Source organism: Pezoporus wallicus, unplaced genomic scaffold, assembly GCF_028554395.1.
Source record: "Pezoporus wallicus isolate ANWC-B61680 ecotype Strahan unplaced genomic scaffold, APGP_CSIRO_Pwel_v1 contig_8393, whole genome shotgun sequence".
NCBI classification, from domain to species: domain Eukaryota; kingdom Metazoa; phylum Chordata; class Aves; order Psittaciformes; family Psittacidae; genus Pezoporus; species Pezoporus wallicus.
This window is the reverse complement of record NW_026642958.1, coordinates 1-23,290: the sequence shown is the minus strand read 5'-3', so window position 1 is coordinate 23,290 and position 23,290 is coordinate 1. Positions and strand designations below refer to the sequence as shown.

The 23,290-nt window shown below is 41.5% G+C and overlaps 1 long non-coding RNA gene across 2 annotated transcripts; it reads right to left on the bottom strand.

Moving 5' to 3' along the window:
* Positions 1 to 338: 338 nt before the first annotated feature.
* Positions 339 to 23,081, bottom strand: LOC130612021 (uncharacterized). 2 transcript variants are annotated; one of them, XR_008975371.1, is made up of 4 exons: positions 22,816 to 23,081; positions 2,580 to 2,663; positions 1,722 to 1,795; positions 339 to 601 (listed from the first exon to the last, which is right to left on the bottom strand). It is a non-coding gene; the product is annotated as an uncharacterized LOC130612021 (long non-coding RNA). The 2 variants fall into 2 exon arrangements; XR_008975370.1 differs by lacking the exon at positions 339 to 601 and having other exon boundaries at positions 1,537 to 1,795.
* Between the last annotated feature and the right edge of the window lie 209 nt (positions 23,082 to 23,290).

Sequence of the window (23,290 nt, the reverse complement as noted above, 5' to 3'; positions counted from 1 at the left end):
ATGCTAGAACATGCATTCGTGTTTCAACAGCACTTTCACAGCAACTCAGCCTTAACGGAGGAGCCTTTTAAAAGAGCTGTGCTCCAGTCAAGTGAAGCAACAGACATCTCCATAAAAGCAGCCCCAATATATTTACTATAGCCTCATTTCCTCTCACATTCTTTCAGTTTTCAACATTCCTTTTGCTATATAGAGCTCTATATACGCAATAATATTGCAACATGGGCAGCAAAGCTCAACATGAGACCTTACATGAAGGAAAGGTGTTTTTATCTTACAATAAAATTGATTTCAGCCATACTGTCATATCCACATACAGCACCAGTAAGAGTGTCTGTCAAGCATGGAATCTCAGTAAGTGGGCAGCCAGGTGTATTTCCTCATTCAGACTTCCTCAGACATTCAAAGGACAAGGTATGTAGACTATCAATCCTCTCAACACTTCTCCTAGGTCCTTTTTTAGGTTATTGATGAAACACTGATTTTGGATGCATGTGTTTTTCCTTCTTAGGAGATGATAATGATTAGCCCCTTCATCCTGTCCCACCTCTCTGAATCACTGGGATTTATTGATTCTCCTCAGACTCACAATCTGGGTGCCCTGTTGTCGTGGTTTAAGCCCAGCCGTAACTCAGAACCACACAGCTGCTCTCTCACTCCCTCCTCCGCCTTCTTCCCCCCACTGCTTCCAGAGGGATGGGGAGGAAAATCAAAAGAATGTAACTCCCACGGGTTGAGATAAGAGCAGTCAGTAACTAAGGTATAACACAAAACACTACTGATACCACCAATAACAATAATAATGATAAGTGAAATAACAAGGGAACAGAATACAACCGCTCACCACCCGCCGACCAATACCCAGCCTGACCAAGCAGTGATCTCACCCTTCCAGGTAACTGCCCCCAGTTTATATACTGGGCATGACATGCTGTAGTATGGAATACCTCTTTGGTTAGTTTGGGTCAGGTGTCCTGTCTCTGCTTCCTCCCGGCTTCCCCTCCTCCCTGGCAGAGCATCAGACTCAGAAAGTCCTTGGTCAGAGTAAACATTACTGAGCAGCAACTAAAAACGTGGGTGTTATCAGCGCTGTTCTCAGGCTGAAAGTCAAAAACACAGCACTGCACTAGCTACTAAGAAGGAGAAAAATGACTGCTACTGCTGAACCCAGGACACCTGTGAAGATGCACATACATTTCATGGTATCTTGATGATCTGTTAATCTAGGTGTCATAACATAGTCCATGCCTGCATCTCTTCTGCTGCTCTTTGTTGCCCTGGTGCTTTCCACACCCAGACACTCATTAATACGAACCTAAAACTTTCTATTACATTTCTCTGTGTCTAGCTAAACAAAGTGTCACTTGTCAAGACTTTTCAGCAGTGGTGCTAGTTCACAGAGCTGCTGGCCACAAAACTTCTCCAGCATGTATGTATGTATGCTCCTCTGCGTGTAACTTGAAGCAGTCCTGAAGTTATTCACAAAGTGCTGTGCAAGTAGTTTGTATGAGGTGGCAAGACGGTGAGAATAGCCAGTTAAGAAGAAGGTAGCAAAAGCTTAAGCTCCACTACTGGTCAACATGCAGCTACAGCCTACATATGCATTTGGAATTCCCTCCTCCCACTCATGGTGCATGCTGATATTGTTAGTTGGCCAGTCCGGTGTGTCCTCTGATTCACTAGCTGTCCACACAAACAAGAGAGATTCATTTTCTGCCTACCTGATGAGAAAGATACCTTTGGATTCTCTAGAACCCCAGATAGAAAACTTCAAAGATCACCTTTCTTCCTCCTGCTACAGTATACAACAACCAAACCTTAAAAAGTAAGGTATTCAAATAATATCCTGTTGCAAAGACTGATGATTTCTGCAAGCAACTGACTTCATTGCATGGTAAGTTTTTGTGCCAGTTAATTCTAAATATCTCCTAGCAGCAGGAACTTATATTTTATTTTGCTTTCCTAATTAAAACAAATCCATCATGGATCAAAAATTTATAGAAACAATTTGCCTCGGTATTTTTCAAACAACTTTCTGCAGTACCTTTACAGCAGGGACGCTGATTAGCTTATTTCAGATTAATCTGATCCATTAAAAAGTCAAGCCAGAACTGTTTCAGGCAACTTTCCTATACTTTTCAATATTGATTTAATTTCCATAGGATATTATTTATTCTTCCCAATGATCACCTGATTTCAGGATTTCAGATTATATTTTTTTTTATCACTGTAGAGAAGAGTGAAAGTAAAACTTTCGAAAAAAATTAAAAGTGAAATTATAGTTCTGCTTAGACAGGTATATGATTTCTTCAATAAAACACCTGAATGAAAATCCTTAGGGTTTGTTTAAAAGCATAAACTGTTTTGCAGTCATCTTTATTATAGGATCTGTGGGGTGTAGAAAATAGTATAAGAGAGGAAACTAATCAACTCTGTCATGAATGTGTGCCCAGACTACAGATTTGTATGTTTGATCTGAAACAGCACATTGAAGTCTTGTTGATCGTTGCTCAGTACAGGTAAAAAATATATGTTCATGGAAGACTGTAAGAAAACACATTCTAGAGCCATCCATTTACCTGTGATATGTTCACATGGATTTTTATTAAAGAAATACACAGTAGATGGAAACAATCACGATGCTTAAAAGGCATGATTGTAACCTACAGAAAGGAACAGAAGAAACTCCTTATCTGCAATTATAACGACCAATAAAAACTATCACTTGGAGGTTGGGGTGAACATTAACAATCTGTTTTCTTGAATTGAAATCTAATGGAGATATGTTTCTCCTGAGAGTTAAGAAAAAAGAAAAGATTTAATATACAGGTGCTGAGAATCTGTAAACTAATGAGCTCTGTTAATTCCTATAAAGATTTACAGTGTGATATTTATACTGCATTTTAACTGTACATTAGAAATATATTCTGTCTGGCTGCTATGTGTTGGCTCCAGACTATGAAAGAGGGCTCAGACTGACTACTTCAGTAGTGTTATTAAACATAAACAGACTGAAAAGACTTATTTTTAGACTGTGGCTTACAGAATTTCATTACATGAGTAGTCAAAATATGTGTGGTAGTCTAGTTTGGCACAAAAAGCATGGGAAAGCCTTAACAGTCCTCATCTAGGCACTTAAGCTCACAAGAATGTTCAGTCACAATAACGTTAACGGGTATTTATATATGAAATAATTGTACTAATCAACATAAAACACTAGAGAAAAATAACAGAGTAAAAGCGAGAGCTTGTAGTATGTGCAGTGAAATTTTAGATCATGTGTATAAACAGAAACATGACAAAATCCATTATTTTATTTGATTTAGTTAGGGATTTTAAGTTCCCTTCTGTGAATGTTTGCTCCCAAGTTTGTTTTTGAAGGTTTTTTGGGGGCTTGCTTTTTATATGATGAATTAAATGGACTATATCATATTCTGCTAAGTGCATTTGCAGAATTCCTGTATTTTGACTGTTCAGCTGTGGAAGGCACCTACTGAAATAGTTGTGAAAATCTGCAAGTAAGTCTTTTATCCATTGTTCTGGTGCAATCTGGTTCCATTTGTTATACAGTCTCCCATATGCCTGGCCCTGATGAGTCTCATTGGCCTGTAGGGAAAAAGTGTTTATGCAACATCCAGACCTTCTTTAAGTATATTTAACAAATTCTCATAGAATTTTCAAAACAGAGTGATATAAAATAACTGTATGAGTTATCACTTCATATTGTATTGATTCGGTATAGGGGCTCTTTTCCTTTTTCTTGCAGTTCTGAGCCTCTCAAAATACATTTCCCTTGAGTTGCCCTAATTTCATTAATTTCTTTTAAAGTTGTGTTGCAACTACAGTTGTGTATAAAATAATTGAGGCTTTTATGAAAGCATATGTTTTAGATGGTTTCTGGTTTTATGAAGGTGGATGTGTTAATGTGTGAGTTTAAGTGCACCAAGTAGCCTAGAGGTCGTTATTTCTTTTTATCTTTTTCATCCCACTAGAAGCTTACTAGATAAATATCACCATAAAGCAGTCTAATTTGTATCCTTAGATCATCACAGCTGAGACTATCATAACACAGTAAAGCATTCTACCAAGTTACGTATATACTCTACCTTCAGCATCAATACAGAATATATTAAAACTTAATTTTCTTTTTACACAACCCATGCATAAGAATTAACAATGTATCTAAACTGGAAGGGACATGATTGTAATTATAATAAAAAAAGTAATGAAGATATTATCCATAAAAAGTGAATGAACAACAAATGAAAATACAAAATACAAAGTAAAAGTTCAGTAAATACTATGGAAAATTGAAACAGAATGAGGCATTATGCTCAATATGTAACTTCAAAATAGCCTACAATGTTTCCTATTTAACCCAATATTACTGGAAGCAGAATCACAGAAGATTCTCTACATCCTATTTTCGATCTGGTATGGAAATAAGCTTGGCTTCCCTAAAAAGGAATATTTTCTTTCCTCTCAGTACTAAATCTTTGAAAGAACAGTTTTCCTACCTTCTTTAAAAGCTATTAATAATTTGGGATGTCATGCTCTTTTTCTGGCAAGATTTCTTGCAATATTGGTTTCTGGATTGCTTGGTTCGTTTGTTTTTCCTGCGGTGCATTTCTTTATATTATTCTTTGGTTTCCCTGGAAAGCTTTAGAGCACATTACATAGACAGCACATATCTCAAACGCTTCCGTACCTCCTTTAAAGCAAAAACTCTCAGAGTGGAAATGAGTGTCATGTATTCGTATATTAAGCTGCTCATCAAGCTTCTTATGTTTCAAAGTCCATATAAATGAAATAATGAAGAAAAGGTGTATTTTAGAGTACATACCTTCCTTGTCCATCATAAAGACTTCTCCTACCTACATAGAAATTATCAAGGGGAAAAACTGCTATACTTTGTCTACCAAAAGGCTGAGGACTACTGCCTTTGTGTGTGTATGTATGTGTGTGAAAGGGAGGAGGGAAGATACAAGAGTGGGGGGAGAAGGGTTTAAATTACTGCAATAGTAGTGTAATTCATTTGGGATTCTCTCTTGCTGTGACCAAAGCATGCCTGTGAAGAAGTGTCTCATTTTCATGAGAGAAAAGTCCCACCTGTTTTAAAGGAATGTCAGGAAAGGAAGAATCTGTGAGTCTTCTCTCAAAGAACATTTATTAGGCTCTTTTCCCCCTTTGTTAGGTTACCACTCTTTAACACATAGCAGTAGATCATTTACTTACCAAAAGGGTATAATTACACTGGTAAAAAAGAAGACTGTTGATAGAAAGTAGAAAATCTAATAATGAATTGAGACTGAGCTATGAACAAAATAATTTTGCCACAAAATCTTCCCCGTCAAACCTCTAAAACCTTGGTTTTTGTTTTTTATTGCTCAGACTGAAGTACTGATTTAAATAGGGTTGGTTTGAGGGTTTTTTTAATTTCTTTTCTTTTTCACATATGTTTTAATTCTAAGCAGATTCATTGTAAGCCTGCTCCTGTAAGTTAAATACTAAAATCAGAAGTTGCTCTGTGAGAAGGTAGAAGAACTATCTGATAGATCTTGGGGTTTAGAGCATTTCTCTTAAAAGCTGAGCTTTTATTCACCACATCCTGATGTATGCAAAGATTCACTTTGAAAAAAAGCAAATTTTAATATAGATCACCTAAATTTGAAGCTTATTGCTCTTTTACTAAAATTGTTAAATGACAGATGTTTGGTTCCTGTGGGCATGACATTTTGTAGGTGTTGCAACCATGTCATTCAGCAAACCCACTGGAAGAAGGCCTCTGTTTCTCTTAATTTTAGATAATTTATGTATCAGTTTTATAGCAACTTGCTTGGAAAATACAAATTGGCCAGGTACTCAATTAGAGTTACCCTTTAATAAAGTAATAAAGTCCCCTTGATTATCCTCTTAAAGCAAAGTTAAAGAAGAACTGGTTCATTGATCCCAACATTTAAAGATGTTGGTTCAAAACCAGGCTCAGAGGCAAGATGATATTCCTCCTCCAAATTCAGATCAAGCAAAGATCTTCCTACTAGGATTCTGAGGCTTTTTGATTCGACCATTACCCCAGAAGGGCTCTGATTCTTCACTAGTTAAGGCTGACTGTTCTTACGCTGGGAGGATGTTGTAAAAGCAAAGCTTTTTGTATCTGGAGAGAACCTGGTTCCCACCCAAAGCACCTCAATGGCCTTCAAAGCTTCTGGAAGAGTTGAGCCATTGAGTTCCCAGAAAAAAACTAGGTAGCGGTTAAAGCATTCCAAAATTCTAGGAAGTTTATGTGACAATGTGATGTGATGGCTTGACTTCGTGAACGAAGATTTGGGAAGGGCTTTACCCATGCTTTTGCAAGTGTGAGTAAACCCTTCGGGCCTGTGCAGTGGATTTTTCAGGTGAGGCACAGCGTGCGTGGAACTGGCCCCACCCTTTACACCTGAGGTTTATCTGTCAGGGCCTAGCGAGCTTGGACAGTGACAGCAAAGTCCTCAGGTCATAAGTTCGGTTAAAGTATCCTTCTCTTACACGGATGGCCTTACAAGGCTAGACGAGGTCCATCTGCCTGGGTTTGAAGTTAGAGTTGTCCTTCTCCTAGGGCGATTGCCCGCAGGCTAGTGAGCCCATCCTGCCCATGGACACACTTTGTCTGACCCTTCAGTTGAGACCTGTTTGGCATGGGAGACCCTAGCAGAGGCATGTGCCACCACCAGCGTAGCTCTCAACCTCACAAGGGCACGCAAGCTCTTTCCCCATGATAAGGGGGTGTCCATGAAAGAGGAAGTTTATGTAGAGCACTTTAAAAAACAAAACAAAACAGTGGTAATTTACAAGACAGTTTATAGGATTTTTTTAATTAGGTTTATTTCAGAATATGATGGCCTCCAATCAAACTCTTCTCGACTCTTACAGGAAGCCAATTTCAGAGTGTTTCATGACTGTCTTCTGAGACAAGAAAGTACAAAATGAAATATAATCTTCTGTAAATAAGTAAATTCAGTTCTAAATAACGTTAAGTTTGATGGCTTTGTAACAATAGCAATGGAAAGTTACTTAGATAAATGTTTCACAAAAATTAGTAAGAACGCAGCCAAAGAACATAATGAGAATCCTTGTATAAGATAAATCATAGTTGGTGTAGTTTTAGGTCCTTATGAACTTCGTACAAAATAATTGTAAGAAAAACAGGACATGTAGATAAAGAGTATCTGAAACTAGCAGATGTCCAGGATGTGCTGTAGCTAAACTAACTGGTAAGTAGAAGGACAGGATGAAATCATTCACTTATGTCTGCAGTCTTACTGAACCAATTAAGCCGGTGTAAGCATTTATCTACTGCACATGCTTCAAAGATTGCCAGAACGAGTTCAAGGAGCGGCTAAGTGATGAATATTGTTGGAAGAAGTAAACGACCTCCAAAGACCACTATCACGTTGTTGTGTGCATGCAGAAATGGGCATAGAATCCCATAAAGTGGTTCTTGGATGGTTAATAGATACGTATGGCGTTTAATGAATATGTATGTTAAGCAACAATATAACCACAGTCTGTTTGAAGTTCGGCAGAGACGCTAGGAGGAGCTATCCCCCATGTCTCCCAGTGCTGCAATAAAGACTACCTGCTTGTCAACTTTGTTGGCGAGTTCTTAGTGAGTTCTGTGAATCACTTTGTGTATCTTTGTCCCACAAATTTGTAACAAAAAAGTCATGTCACGCTACGCATGCGAAGCTCTACTGGAAGGCTTGCCAACCAAATGGAAGCTAAAAGCTAGGATCACTGACAACAGTCCACCAAGACCATGTAAAGAACTTGTAGCCAGTACTTATGTTCAGCAGAGATTTTTGAAGTGTTCCCTCACCATCTGTTTCTCTGTTCTACAGATGACAAGAAGGCCATGATTTTAAAGGAATCATTTTGAAGAAACTACTCCTTCTCCATCCCAAGAAATAACGCTGACTCTCTTCCATAAAGAAAACAATTGAGCACAAAACGCAGTCTTTGGTTTTGCTCTTGTCAACATCTGAGGGACACTACCACTTAGAAACTGGTTGCCTTGTCATGTGAGATGCTACTTAGTTGTCAGGTATCTGCACACTCTTGAGCTTCTCTGTACAATCACAACCACCTGCACTTCCTCAGATAACCTGAATGAACATCATTTGGGAGTGTGATGATGCCACACAGATGCAGAGTACGCCAGGAAGTGACACGTATATCGGATGAAGAAGAGTATAAAACCAGTGACTTTGGGGAAGTGGGTTGCGTGCCGTTGGCGGAGCAAAGACTCCCCGGCCGCCCAACGCTCTTTTGCTTGCTGTCGCTTGCTCAATAAACCGATTTGATTCATTGGTCTGGTTCTCGTCAATTTATTTGAGCCACATTTATAACAATTTTGGTGCTGTGACTCAGATAGAGGAAATCTGGTGCGAAGCCCTACACAGGGGAGGCGCCCTGCTGTATAGTGGCCCTTGCTTGGGTGCTATCTCACCATACCCTCTACCGACGAATCCTAAATTCGACAGCAAGCAAAAGAAAGCTGGCAACCCCATGATCTTTGTGCACGAAGCTCCAAACGAAGACGCAGGAGTGCGTAAAAATAGGCCTGGTTACCCGTTCGGTTGGGGTTGGGTATCCCAGAGTGTGCCTGTGTGAGACATCCAATTAAGGACGAAGTGAGTGTGGACCCCTTAGTAGTGCGGCTCCCATCTCCCGCAAGAGACTGGGCCATGAACAGGGGGCTGTTCGTGTGTGTGTGAGAAGGCACTCTGGAAGATGGGACAGAAGAAAAGCAAGCCTTCTGATTCCATGGGGGGGGGGGGGGTCAGAGCTTAAGGCTAAGCTACCCCAGATACCACCGGATAGTCTGTTGGGATTGATGATTAAATATTGGGATGACTACCCTTCTAGGCAGGGTAAGGACAAAGTAAAAATGGTACATTACTGTATGGAAGTTTGGGGAGGTAAGCAAATTAGAGGTGATCATTTATATTGGCCCATATTTGGGTCCTTTGAGGGCTGGATCTGCCAGGCTTTAAATATTTACGTTAATTCAAAGGAACCATTTAGTTTGGAGGAAAGCGAGTATGCACATTTATGGATAGGGTCTGAAACTAGGACAAATTTATATCCTTTAAAAGAAAGAAAAGGGGGGGGCAAAGAAGAAGAAGCGGAGTGAGGATGAAATCCCTGTTTCGCCTCCCCCTTATATAACACTGCCACCGCCACCGCAGCCCTCTCCTCCTCCAGCAGCTCCAAACTACCCCAGTGATTCAGATTCTACCCCTAGTTCCTCCGAGGAGAACAGGCGGGTGACCCGGAGCCAAAGTAGGGCAAGGGAAAGCAGGGGTAATCTATATCCCCTCCAGGAGGTTGCAATGAGAGTAGCGCAACGTGGTATGGGATATGTCTCTGTTCCTTTGAACTCAGGAGACGTTAGAGACTTCAGGAAGGAAATAGGTAACTTATTAGAGGATCCCTGGGAGTTGCAGGATGAGTAGATCAGTTTTTGGGGCCCAATGTTTACACCTGGGATGAACTGCAGGCCATATTGGGTATTTTGTTTACGGCAGAAGAAAGGGATATGATCCAGAGGGCTGGAATGAGGATTTGGGACCAGCAACATCAGCAAGGTCCCGCAGCAGATGTTAAGTGGCCCCTCCAGAGACCTAATTGGAATAATCAAAATGAAATGGATAGAGGCCATATACAGGACTTAAGGACTATCATAGTTCACAGGATAAGGGAATTGGTCCCTAGGGGACAAAATATTAATAAAGCCTTCAGTGAACACCAGAAGAAGGATGAAACCCCTACAGAATGGTTAGAGAGACTTAGAAAAAATCTCCAACTTTATTCAGGGCTAGATCCTAGCACGTCAGTAGGGCAAGCCTTACTGAAAACACAATTTGTAGCTAAATCATGGATGGATATTAGGAAGAAGCTGGAAAAAATAGAAGATTGGCAGGACCGTGGTTTAGAAGAACTACTGAGAGAAGCTCAGAAGGTATATGTTCGTAGGGAAGAGGAGACGCACAAGAAGCAGGCTAGAATGCTGGTAGCAGTGGTCAGGGAAGGACAGAAGGTACCCATTCCTAGGAAGGGGCCCGAATCTTGACAATTGGGATCGGGACCCCGGAGGCCTCCAAGGGAAAAAAGAACGAGGAACGGTGGTTTGTTTCTGTTGTAGAGGAAAAGGACATGTTAAGAAAGACTGTAGAAAGAGGATGATGGATGAGAAGATGTTCAAGGAAGATTAGGGGTGTCAGGGGCTCTATCTGCTGGGGACTCGAGAAAGAACAGAGCCCTTGATAAAATTAAAAGTGGGTCCCTGGCAACAAGAAGTTGAGTTCCTAGTGGACTCAGCAGTGGAAAGATCAACTGTTGAAGAATTGCCCTGAGGATGTAAGATATCCCCAGAGATGGTGCAGGTTATTGGAGCAAAAGGAGAACCTTTTGGAGTACCTGTAATAAAAGATGTACTTTTTGAAACGCATTCCGAAATGGGGGTGGGGTCCCTGCTGCTAGTGCCTGAAGCAGACTATAATTTATTGGGCAGAGATCTAATGATTGAACTAGGGATTAGTTTAGAGGTAAAGGATGAAACATTGAAGATTAAATTGTGCCCACTGCGAGTAACAGATGAAGAAAAGATAAACCCTGAAGTATGGTATACCCCAGAAACGGTAGGCAAATTGGATATCGAACTGTTTTCAGTCACGATAAGGAGCCCCGAAATATCAGTAAGGATAAAACAATACCCTTTGTCTAGAGAAGGGAGGCAGGGTTTGAAACCCGAAATCCAGAGGTTACTTGAAAAAGGATTACTGGAACCTTGTATGTCTCCCTTTAGCATTCCCATCCTGCCCGTAAGGAAAGCAGATGGAAAATACAGGTTAGTGCATGATCTACGAGAAATCAATAAGAGAACAGTAGCTAGATTCCCTGTAGTGGCAAATCCTCACACTCTTTTAAGTCAATTAGGTCCTGATGAGCAGTGGTACAGTGTAATAGATCTTAAGGATGCCTTTTGGGCATGTCCTCTGAGAGAAGATTGCAAAGACTACTTTGCCTTTGAATGGGAGGACCTGGATACCCATAGAAAACAACAATTACGGTGGACAGTTCTGCCTCAGGGATTCACAGAATCTCCGAACTTATTTGGAACAAATTTTAAAAGGATATGACTTAAGTGAGGGTGTCACACTGGTTCAATATGTAGATGATTTACTTTTAGCTGGGAAAAGTGAGGAGAAAGTCCGACAGGAGAGATTAAATTATTAAATTTCTTGAGCCTACAGGGATTGAAGGTATCAAAGTCAAAAGTGCAATTTGTTGAGGAAGAAGTAAAATACCTGGGACATAGACTAAGCAAAGGAACAAAGAAGTTAGACCCTGAGAGAGTAAATGGCATACTATCACTATCAGCCCCTAAAACTAAGAAGCAAGTTAGACAGCTGTTAGGACTCTTTGGATATTGCAGGCAGTGGGTTGAAGACTACAGCAAAAAGGTGAAATTCCTCTATACTAAGTTGACTAAAGACGGATTATTAAAGTGGACAGCAGATGATGAGGGGCAACTAGAAGCATTAAAGGCAGACTTAGTTAATGTCCCAGTTTTAAGCCTACCAGATGTAAAGAGACCATTTTATTTATTCGTCAATATTGATGAAGGAACTGCATTTGAGGTTCTGGCTCAGGAATGGGCAGGAGGAAAGAAGCCGGTGGGTTACCTCTCTAAGCTTTAAGACCCTGTGAGTAGAGGATGGCCTACCTGTCTACAGGCGATAGTGGCTGCAGCTCTCCTAGTAGAAGAGGCACATAAAATCACCTTTGGAGGCGAACTAAAGGTACTGTCGCCACATAATATCAGGGGTATATTACAGCAGAAAGCCGATAAACGGATAACAGACGCCCGTCTTATGAAGTATGAAGGCATTTTAATCTCCTCTCCTAAATAAGAACTTGAAGTAACAAACTTACAAAATCCAGCACAATTCTTATATGGGGAGCCAAGTGAAAGTTTGACTCATGATTGCCTGCGCAACATTGAGGAACAGACAAAGATTAGACCAGACTTAGAAGAAGAGGAGCTAGGGGAGGGAGAGAAACTGTTTGTAGACAGATCTTCCCGGGTAGTCGAAGGGAAACAAAAATCAGGATATGCAATAGTTGATGGGAAGGAATTCAAGGTAATACAGTTGGGACTCCTAAGCCCCAGTTGGTCTGCTCAGGCATGTGAATTATATGCAGTATTAAAGGCTTTACAGTTATTAAGAGGTAAAGTTGGAACCATATATACGGATTCAAAATATGCTTTTGGAGTCGTGCATACTTTTGGGAAAATATGGGAAGAGAGAGGGTTAATAAATTCACAAGGAAAAGGGCTTATACATGAAGCACTCATTACTCAAACTCTCCAGGCTTTAAGGGAACCAAGGAAAATAGCTGTAGTACATGTAAGAGGACATCAGAAGGGATTATCTCCCACAGTAAAAGAAAACAATTTAGCAGACACGGAAGCAAAACGGGCAGCACTCTTAACAGTATCTATAATCCATCAGAGAAAAGGTCTACAAGATCAGCAGCCCAAGAATAGGGAACCTCAAGCGGTAGTGTTCACCACACAAGAACGAGAAAAACTTAAATAGATGGGAGTAAAAGAAAGTCAGGGAGAGTGGAAATTACCGGATGGAAGAATAGTACTACCGAAAACTTTGGCTTGGAAAGTTATGAAAGAATTCCATAGGGCCACACACTGGGGAGCTCAAGCCTTAATAGATCAGTTTGCCCTAAAATATATGTGTATTGGAGTTCATAACAGGTTGCAAAAGTTGCGAAACAGGTGATTGCTTGACTTGCCAACGTGTGAATAAACAACACCTCCAAAGGCAAATACCTGGAAGGCGGGAACTGGTGACCCGTCCTTTCTCTAGAATACAGGTAGGTTTTACTGAACTGCCTAAGGTAGGGAGATATAGGTATTTATTAGTAATAGTAGACCATTTGACACACTATGCAGAAGCATTCCCTACTGCTAGAGCCACAGCCAAAAGTGTAGTGAAAATATTACTGGAGAATATAGTTCCCAGGTATGGGATTACAGAAGTCATTGACTCCTATAGGGGTCCTCATTTCATTTCCAAAACAGTTAGGGAAGCATCAGCTCCTATGGGGACAAAGGGGGAGTATCATACCCCATGGCATCCGCAAAGCTCTGGACGAGTGGAAAGAATGAATGGGGAAATTAAGAAACAGTTAACAAAAATTATGTTAGAAACTAAAACTTCCTGGGTAAAGAGTTTACCTCTAGCATTGTTGAATGTGAGAACTCAGCCAAGAACTGATGTAGGGATATCACCCTTTGAAATGTTGTATGGAATGCCATATGATATGGAATTCCCAGCCGAACACCCGAAGGTAGAGGATGAACATTTTAAATCTTACATCGTACATTTAATGCAGAGAAGGGAAGAATTGTGCAAATGGGGTATGATAGCCCAGAGACCACCTCTAAATATGTTCATACACTCTATTAAACCAGGAGATAAAGTTTTAGTTAAAACATGGAAAGAGGCATCTTTAACTCCTCGATGGGAGGGACCATTTCTTGTTTTACTCACCACAGAAACAGTGATTCGTACGGCCAAAAGTGGATGGACCCATTCGACACTCGCCAAGGGACCGACTCAAGATATACAGTGGAAAGTGACCAGCCAACCTGGGGACCTTAAGATCACCTTAAAGAAAGGGACATAAAATATAATTAAAACGTGGCTATGGGAAGGTCCAGAGACGTTGTGAGGAGCCCCACTAATCAATGGTTTGGGCTTGAATCATGGGAGTTTATAAACCCCATAAGACATTATATACTTAGATTTGACAGACGGGTCCTGTTAGAAGGAATATATAGAACTTCTGCAGGAAGGGTAGTAACTTTGGATTGGGAGCAACCACCTGTGGAAAGATTGCATATTGAAAGACCTCCCATAATACCCTGTGTCTGTGGAAAGGTCCGAATCTTTCGATCTAATCAGGGAATACACACCGCTTGGGTCCTAATTAAATGTGAAAGTTGTAACCAGAGGTGGTTTTGTTCCTCCCCTCATAGACTCAATCTTTGCTGTTGGTGTGAAAAAGAATACCCAGATAAGCTACATTTTGAGCCAGAAATTTTAAAATTAGTTTGTGGAAGGTCACAACTAATCCCAGAAATCTGGGATGTGCAAGAAGAGGACTGGGATCGAACAATTGAAATCTGCAAAATTCAATTTGGGTGGAAACAAAGGAAAACCAGGAATAAAAATTGATTATTGAGAATCAGAAAATTGGTGGGCTCATAAGTGCCTTTAAGGGCAGTTACCTATATCCAAAAGGGGAGACAATTGGAACAAGGAGAACATATACCCGAGAGCCCTAAACTCTGCCCTCAAGGATATTAGGATTCAACTATGGCCGAGCCCCTGAAGACTGCGACTGCTGCCGAGAAGAAAAATGACCTCGCTGCTCCAGGCAACGGAGTAGGCGATGGAGGCAGAGGCGTACTAAGGTGGGGATATAGAGGGACCATAGCCACCAAAAGTTTAGGGTGGAAAGAGGCGCAAATTAAGTGGATGGGCCATGTGGGTAGTAAGACCCCTACCAAATTTCAAAGGAAGGATTGGAAATCCGGATTTATGAGAGGAGGTAACCAACCAATTTTCTGGATCATCTACTGGATATGGGGATGGACATTAATCCCGGTAAAAGGATATATCCATCAACCTTTCAAGTGGACCTTGTACAGATGGGAAGATCAATGAATAGTCACATCAGGAGGGCCCACTTTTACAGCTAGCCTCTGTCAAATAGCACCTATAAGCCTGTGCTTAGATCGTATGAGATTTTACTTCTGCCCAAGCTCGAATCCAGGAAAAGGATATTGCAATTACCCTGGGGAATATTATTGTGCCTACTGGGGATGCGAAACAATAGCCTCAGATTGGGTCCCTGGAAATCCGGACAGGTTTTTAAGGGTACAGTGGGGGCCTTATGGATGTACCCCTCTGAAACGAGACTGGAGTGGAGGAATAGTATCCCTGGGAAACTGTCGGCATCTTATGATTAATATAACGAACCCTTTCGACCAAGGGTGGATAACGGGGAAAACTTGGGGGGTATGATATAAGGAACCAGGAGCCAATAGAGGGGGCCTCATTTTAATAAAGAAGGAACCAATCCCACAAGATCCTAAACCCGTAGGACCTAACAACATATTAGCAGAAAAACCATCAGAGGAAATTCCTAAAATAGACGAAGTGGGGGTTAAAAATGACATAATAATTTCCAACAACTCAATGATTCTCGTATTGAATGACACTCAAAATCCTAAGGACAGTAATGGAGACAACTTTCTTTGGAAATTAATGGAAGCTAGTTACCAGTTGTTAAATGCCACCAATCCCAACCTAACTGAACATTGCTGGCTGTGTTATGGGATAAAGCCTCCTTTTTATGAAGCAGTGGGAGTTACTACAAAGGCTAGGTGTGTAAATGGTTCTAACCCAGAAGAATGTACATGGGGAAAGGAAAATCAAGGGATAACATTGGCTCAGGTCACTGGAAAGGGCAGATGTGTAGGAAAAATTCCAAAACATCAAGAACATCTATGTGAAGTTAATACAACTGCTGCTAAACAGAAAAAAACAGCTAAGTGGTTATTACCAGCCAAAAACGCCAAGTGGGTTTGCTCAAACATAGGTGTAACACCTTGCCTGTTGCTAGAATTGTTTAATGATTCCTCAGACTTTCGTATCCAAGTAATGATAATACCAAGAATTCTTTACCATCCTGAAAATTTTATGTATGACCACCAGACTGCCCAAGACCATCACGTGTTTAAACGAGAACCTTTCACTGCATTAACGATAGCCACTTTGATGATCTTGGGAGGTACAGGAGTAGCCTCAGTAAAGAATTTCACACCTTAAGAATGGCTGTAGATGAGGACTTAGTCACAATCGAACAATCCATAAGTGCCCTAGAAAAATCTGTACAGTCATCTGAAGTAGTGTTACAAAATCGAAGAGGATTAGACCTAATGTTCCTACAACAAGGAGGGCCTTGTGCCACACTTAAGGAAGAATGTTGTGTGTATGCTGATCATACTGGGATTGTACGGGATACCATGACCAAGTTACGAGAAGGACTAGAAAGAAGAAAAAGGGAGCGAGAAGCCCAACAAAGTTGGTATGAGTCATGGTTTAATTACTCTCCATGGTTGACTATATTACTGTCTACCATTGCAGGGCCCTTAATATTGTTAATTCTGGGACTAACTTTTGGCCCCTGTGTGTTTAACAAAGTGATGGCAATGGTGAAAAGCAGGCTAGAGGCTGCCCACTTGATGCTCATTAGGGCTCAATAGGAGCCACTAGATAAGGAATCTGCAGTAGAAGACGCCTTAATTTTAAGCCACGCGGAACTCCAAAGATTTGATGAACAAAATGGTAAACAGAAAAAGGGGGGATTGTGATGAGTAAATTCCTGTTTGTTAATCAAATATTGCTTGCTTAAGAGTTACCGGAAAATCACGACACTTTGACATTTTGCTTATAGACCGCAGGCATGTGGTAAAGAATGTATGGGGGAAGGAGATAAGGAGCCTTCCTCCCCACACCCACCGGGAGGCAGAATGAGACCCCTTATCAACAGGCCACACAGACGCAGAGTACGCCAGGAGGTGACACGTATATCGGATGAAGAAGAGTATAAAACCAGTGACTTTGGGGAAGTGGGTTGCGTGCCGTTGGCGGAGCAGAGACTCCCCGGCCGCCCAGCGCTCTTTTGCTTGCTGTCGCTTGCTCAATAAACCGATTTGATTCATTGGTCTGGTTCTCATCAATTTATGTGAGCCACATTTATAACAGGAGTACATTGTAATGCAGAGCTTCCAGCTTGTGCTCAGGCAATCGACTGATTCACAGAGATCCATGCTGAAGCAGGAAGTGACACGCAAAGCTTTAAGGGTTAAACAGTTAGGTTTGCCCTGCAGTGCCTACTCAATGAATCAGGGAAGAGCTATTAGTAATACTTAGGAAAGAACAAATGGCCTTGATGGGCAGTCAATCTCAAATGCTTCACAATCAAGGAAACAGTCTCCCATGCCAGCTCAGGGATCACCACACCTGTGATGGGCAGGGAATGGAAATGCATTATTATGAATTTCTCCTTCCAGGCATGAAAATGCAGCCTCTTCTGTGGCCAATTCCCAGTACCCACAAAGAACTAAGAGAGGTTAGCAAGGAAACAGCTGTTGGGCTCTCGACAACCTCCCTTTGTTCCCAGGAGAAGACATCTACAACTATCCTGATGCAGTCCCATATTAACAGTATTTAAAATTCCCTTTTAAAGTCGCACTTATTTTAACAGCATAAAGGGAACTACATTGTAAGTAGAATGTGTAGGACTGAATGCAGTCTTTGCACCTGGGCGCAGATATCCCTCCAGAAATCACTCTTTGTTAACTTCACGTTTGGCCCAATTACTTCAGGAACAAGAAGACAACACCTGGTAGGACTCACATATTTCTTTCAAGAAGCAGACACATCCCATTTTTGTTTTGTGGCACATAAACTGGGAAGACAAGAGCTGCAGTAAAATTTGACAGCTAGTGAGTGAGTGTGCTAAGTGCAGTTACTGGCAGTGCACATTCTGTTCTGGCACTCTGGATGCTCAGAAGCAACTGAACACTGAAGAAGTGTATCTGAAATTTGTTTTTACATAAAAGAATGCAATCGTAATGGGCTTGTAATTTGGTTTTAGTGTTTGTGTAAAGGCAGTATGGGAAGTACACAAGATAAAACAGGCCATGCATGTTGTGCTAAAAAATATATTGAAGAAGAAAAAGATGTTCTCCAAGTGTGTGACTAAACAAAGGAAATATCCTTGGATCACTGGCCAGTTCAAAACAGCAGATACCATCTTTATTGCCTGTTAAACATGCATTACATTGCAAATCAGCAAAATTGAAAGGCAGTAAAAACAAAGCTTGTGTCATTTGGACCCTGTTGTATGCCTTACATCATGCATAGGATCTCCCAAGAGAAAAGGAGAAAAACATCTTGGAAAAAGAAACACAGAAATAGAAAAATCGAAAATGAAATTTCAAAATTTACAGAACCAAACAGTAACTTAATCAGAAGAAATTATTTTAGACGTTGTTTACAAATTAAACAACTAGAGTTAGATGTTGGAGAACTGCAAGGTTAGAAACAGGATGTTTTGGGAAATGAGCTAGAAAAAGCTGTAACAGCAGCTTACTATCTAGCAGAGCAACATGAAGTCATTCAATGAATGCATCAGTGCATTTTAGTTAAGCCAGACAAATTTTAACAGGTGAGTAAGAGGTTTTAGCCCCATTTTTCCCAGGGAAGAGCGTTACTATTCATTTGAGAGCCACTGCACTGTTGCAGGATGCTGGGACCATGCAGGAGGCCCAGCCAATTACAAGGGAAGGACACCTGTAAACACACTTTGCTGATGACACCAAGCTGTGTGGTTTGATTGATACCCTGGAAGGAAGGAATGCCATCCAGAGGGACCTTGACATGCTTGTGAGGTGGATTGATGCCAACCTCATGAAGTTTAACCATGACAAGTGCAAGGTCCTACACCTGGGTCAGAGCAATCCCAGGCACACTTACAGGGTGGGCAGAGAAGAGATTCAGAGCAGCCCTGCAGACAGGGACTTTGGGGTGTTGGTCAATGAGAAAATGAACATGACCCGGCTTCAGTGTGCACTCACAGCCCAGAAAGCCAACTGTATCCTGGGCTGCAACAAAAGGAGCGTAACCAGCAGATCAAAGGAGGTGATCCTGCCCCTCTACTCTGCTCTCGTGAGACCTCACTTGAAGTATTGTGTACAGTTCTGGTGTCCTCAACATAAAAAGGACATGGAACTGTTGGAGTCCAGAGGAATGCCACAAGGATGATCAGGGGGCTGCAGCACCTCCCATATGAAGACAGGCTGAGAAAGTTGGGGCTGTTTAGCCTGGAGAAGAGAAGGCTGCGTGGAGACCTCATAGCAGCCTTCCAGTATCTGAAGGGGGGGCTATAAGATTGCTGAGGAGGGACTCTTGATTAGGGACTGTAGTGATAGAACGAGGGGTAACAGGTTGAAACTTAAACAGGGGAAATTTAGATTGGATATAAGGAAGAAATTCTTTACTGTGAGGGTGGTGAGGCACTGGAATGGGTTGCCCAAGGAAGTTGTGAATGCTCCATCCCTGGCGGTGTTCAAGGCCAGGTTGGAGAGAGTCTTGGGTGAGATGGTTTAGTGTGAGGTGTCCCTGGCCATGGCAGGGGGGTTGGAAATAGATGATCTTAAGGTCCTTTCCAACCCTAACTATTCTATGATTCTATCATTCAAACTGTGATTTATGCTAATCAGGGCCCTCACTCTCCTCCGGGCAGAAGGCAGAAAACCTCACAAACTCCAGATTTCTGTGTTTCGATTCAGAGAAATCTCCAGGAACTTGCCAACAAAGATTAAGTTGACAAGCAGGTATTCTTTATTAGGGCACCAGGAGACATGGGGGATAGCTCCTCCTAGTGTGTCTCTCCTAATTGCTAAACAAGCCGTCCTTTTGTAGTCATACATATTCATTACGTTCATACATGCATATTCATGAGGCTACTTATGCATTACATTGTTCTTCTAGAAAGTTTCCTTGCATGCGTACATAAAGGTGGTGGTGGTCTTTGGGGGTCTTTTACTTCTTCCAACAATCTTCATCACTTCTGGCAGTCTTTGAAGCATTCAGGGTAGACAATGCTTACACCAGCTTAATTGGTTCGGTAAGATGCAGATTTAATTGTCCTGTCCCTCTACTTGTCAGAGTTAGTTTAGCTGAAGCCCATCCTGGACATCTGCTAGTTTCAGATACTCTTTATGTAAACATCCTGTTTTCTATCCTGTTGTTCTTACACTTATTTTTGTACTAAGGTCATAAGGACCTAAAACTACATCAACTACAATGCTTTATGAGATACACAGATTCTCATTATGTTCTCTAGCTGCACTCTGACTGTATTTTTTTTTCTTCTGTGAAACATGTACCTCAGTTATTTTCCATTGCTACTGTTACAAAGCCATCAAACTTAACTTTACTTAGAGCTGATTCTACTTATTTACAAACGTTTGTATTTCATTTTGTGCCTCCTTGTCTCACTTACAGAGTAATCTAACCTTTAGCTGGAGGTGACCACCTGTTAATCAAAGCTTCTTGGGCTAAAGAAAATCACGGACATCCAGAGGGGCAATTTAATTCACTGACTATTCATAATCCCTGCCCAAAATTTCCTGAATTCACACAAAATCCATTCAGAAATGAACTCTGGAAGGAACTAAATGATCTTGGAGAAGATAAGCCAATCTACCAGAATGAAATCTACTGATACTTTTATGGAAGCTCCATAGATAGAGTTCGGAGAAACCTGCAGGAACTCGCCAACAAAGTTTAAGTTGACAATTCTTCATTGTGGCACCAGGACACATAGAGGATAGCTCCTCCTGGCATGCCTCGTTCAAGCATCAACCAGGCTGTGACCATATTGTCCTTAAACATACATATTCATTAGATTACATACATATTCATTAAGTTACTTATACATTACATCATACTTCTAGAGAATTCCTCCCACTTGCACACTAAAATGTGGTAGTGGGCTTTGAGACCCCTGGTGGTTATTTCTTCATCATCTTCCTCTTCATCACTTAATTTTGGGATCCTTGTCATGTCAATAACCACCAGGCTTATCTTAGTTTCCTTATCTCTATAGTTATTAACAAAGCCTAAGGTCCTTGAAGTTTCTTATTTACAACCCCATTCTTCAATCAACCCCATTCTTCAATCAACCCCATTCTTCAATCAACCCTATTCTTCAATCAACCCCATTCTTCAAAAGATAGGAGCAGGGATTATAGCAACTGTGTGCCCTGAACTGAATCAGTATCAAAGTTCGTAAAGTGAGTCTGGGCAACAATACAGTGAGTCCTAGACAAGCTCTGTAAGGTTCCTGTAGGCAGACACCACAGATTCTGGCACCTCCGCCAGTGGATTCTCTTAGGACAACCCTCAGCCAAATGTCATTGGGAACTCAGAAAAAAATGCCCCTCTTATGTCTGAAGTGACTCATTTTTCCACAAAACAATGAGGGTGGTGAGGCACTGGAACAGGTTTCTCAAAAAGTAAACACCACATCCCTGGAACCATTCAAAGTCATGCTGAATGGGGTTCTGAGCAACCTGACCTAGTTGAAGATGTCCCTGCTCATTGCAGAGGGGTTGGACTAGATGACCTTTAAAGGTCCCTTCCAACCCAAACCATTCTATAATTTTATGGTTAATTTCAGGAAAATTCAACTAGTGGTTGCTTATCTCAACAGCTGTCTTGTAATATGTTACTGATATACATATGTGGCTGTGGATTTTATAATCCTGCTAGGACAGCACAGCATTATGAAGCTGTATCCTCATCTTTACCAACATTTATCCTGTTTCAGGTTTTCTTACTCTCTTTTCCTCTCTTCTAGTAACGTTCTTGGAAACATCTCATTTTAGTTAGCCATATTTGTTTTAAGTTTCTTTAAATTGTAAACAGAAGAGGAATTATTTGGGATACAGTCCCTCTTTGATGAAACTGAGAGCTGTGAAATTAACAAAGGGCTGACTGAAGGTAAAATTCTTTGCTATCCTGTTTTGCCAGTAATAATTTTAAGCAAAATATGTATGCCTGTACTTTCGTGTTACTTTATTTCCTGTCAAGGACTATGAATTAATTAATAACATGATCCATGAGTGTGAATTGAGAATTTGGATCTTACCCTGTGTTTGCTACTGTTGAACTAAAAAATCCCAAATGTGTATCCATCCTCTGAACCAAATCACCCTCTCCCCAAACACATTTCAGATTCTGAGCATACATGGGGCTCTTAGCCACATGCAAAAGCCCTTCACGTAACAGTACTTCATGTTTCCTTTAATGAACCAGTCTGTCATATGTGTTGCAACAGAAGAAACTGTATCATGGCACGATACACTTGCCAAGCCCTACTTCCGAAAAAGTACTCATCTATTAAAGCAGATCAGGACTCAGCTGTTGAGCGGTTTTTACTGTCCAACAAATTACTTAATTTGACTGATAACATAATGTTAGTTACTGGTATTTTTTTGGTAGCCTGAAGCTATGAATGGCTCTTGAATATGGTACTGCCGCTGATGGACTAGGATTTGATGAAATCATATCAGATTTTCATCGGATCATCTACAGATGACTTTGCTTTTTCCTTTATTATGATTAAAGGCTTACAAACAGATTCATCAGAAAATTTCTGGTATGGTTTACTGAATTTCCTCCTACTGTTCAACTCCACATAGACCATGAGCATTTCCTGACTCAGAAAATGCTCTCCATGACAGTTAAGAAGCTTGCTGCTTCTCTTGTAGATATCCCAGCATGTAACAGTAATGGCTCAGAAGATGATATTTATCCATAGCCATGACTACTTACAGGGTTTCCATCAATCACCCTCTCAGGAACTGTCCTTAGCCTGCTGGCAGCACTCAGGACCAGTCCACCAAGGCTGCGTAAAGAACTTTCAACCAGTGCTTTTGTTCAGCAGGGATTTTTGAAGTGTTCCCCACTCTTTTTATTGTTTCCTTGTTCCACAGGTAACAACACCAGATTTTTAAAGACATTTTAGTGCAAAATGCAGCCCTTTGCCTTTTTTTTTTCAGAGATCACATAAAACTCAGCACACCTGAGAGGCTCTACTACTTACATTTTGCCTAGTCAGGTGAAGTGCTAGTCAGCCTTTGGGTACCTGCACACACTTGGGCTTCTCTGTGGAGGCAGGACCACCAACACTTCCCCAGATCACCCGGACATTGTCTGAAGGTTGTAAGCCGACCCGGAACATCGCAGAAAACGCCGCACACCACGGAAAACAGTGAAGCCGCGACCCATAGCCCCACGTCCCAGGCAGGCCGGGGCCCCAAGAGGAGTCTGGGCAGGAGCCGCTGCTGCTGAGCGAACGGTCTCCACGGGCCGCCACGGACCGCTGCGGCCCGCCCGTGAGGCGGTGCTGAGCGTTCTCCGCAGGGAGAGCGTGCGGGCGGAGCAACAGCCGCCCACCGCCCCAGGGCCTTGCAGGCCGTGTTTCGAGGCGGCCGGGCACTCGGGCGCCCGCCCAAGGGCTCCGGGAGCGGCCCGCAAAACCTCCGTATCGGTGAGAACCGCACAGGAGACAGCAGCAG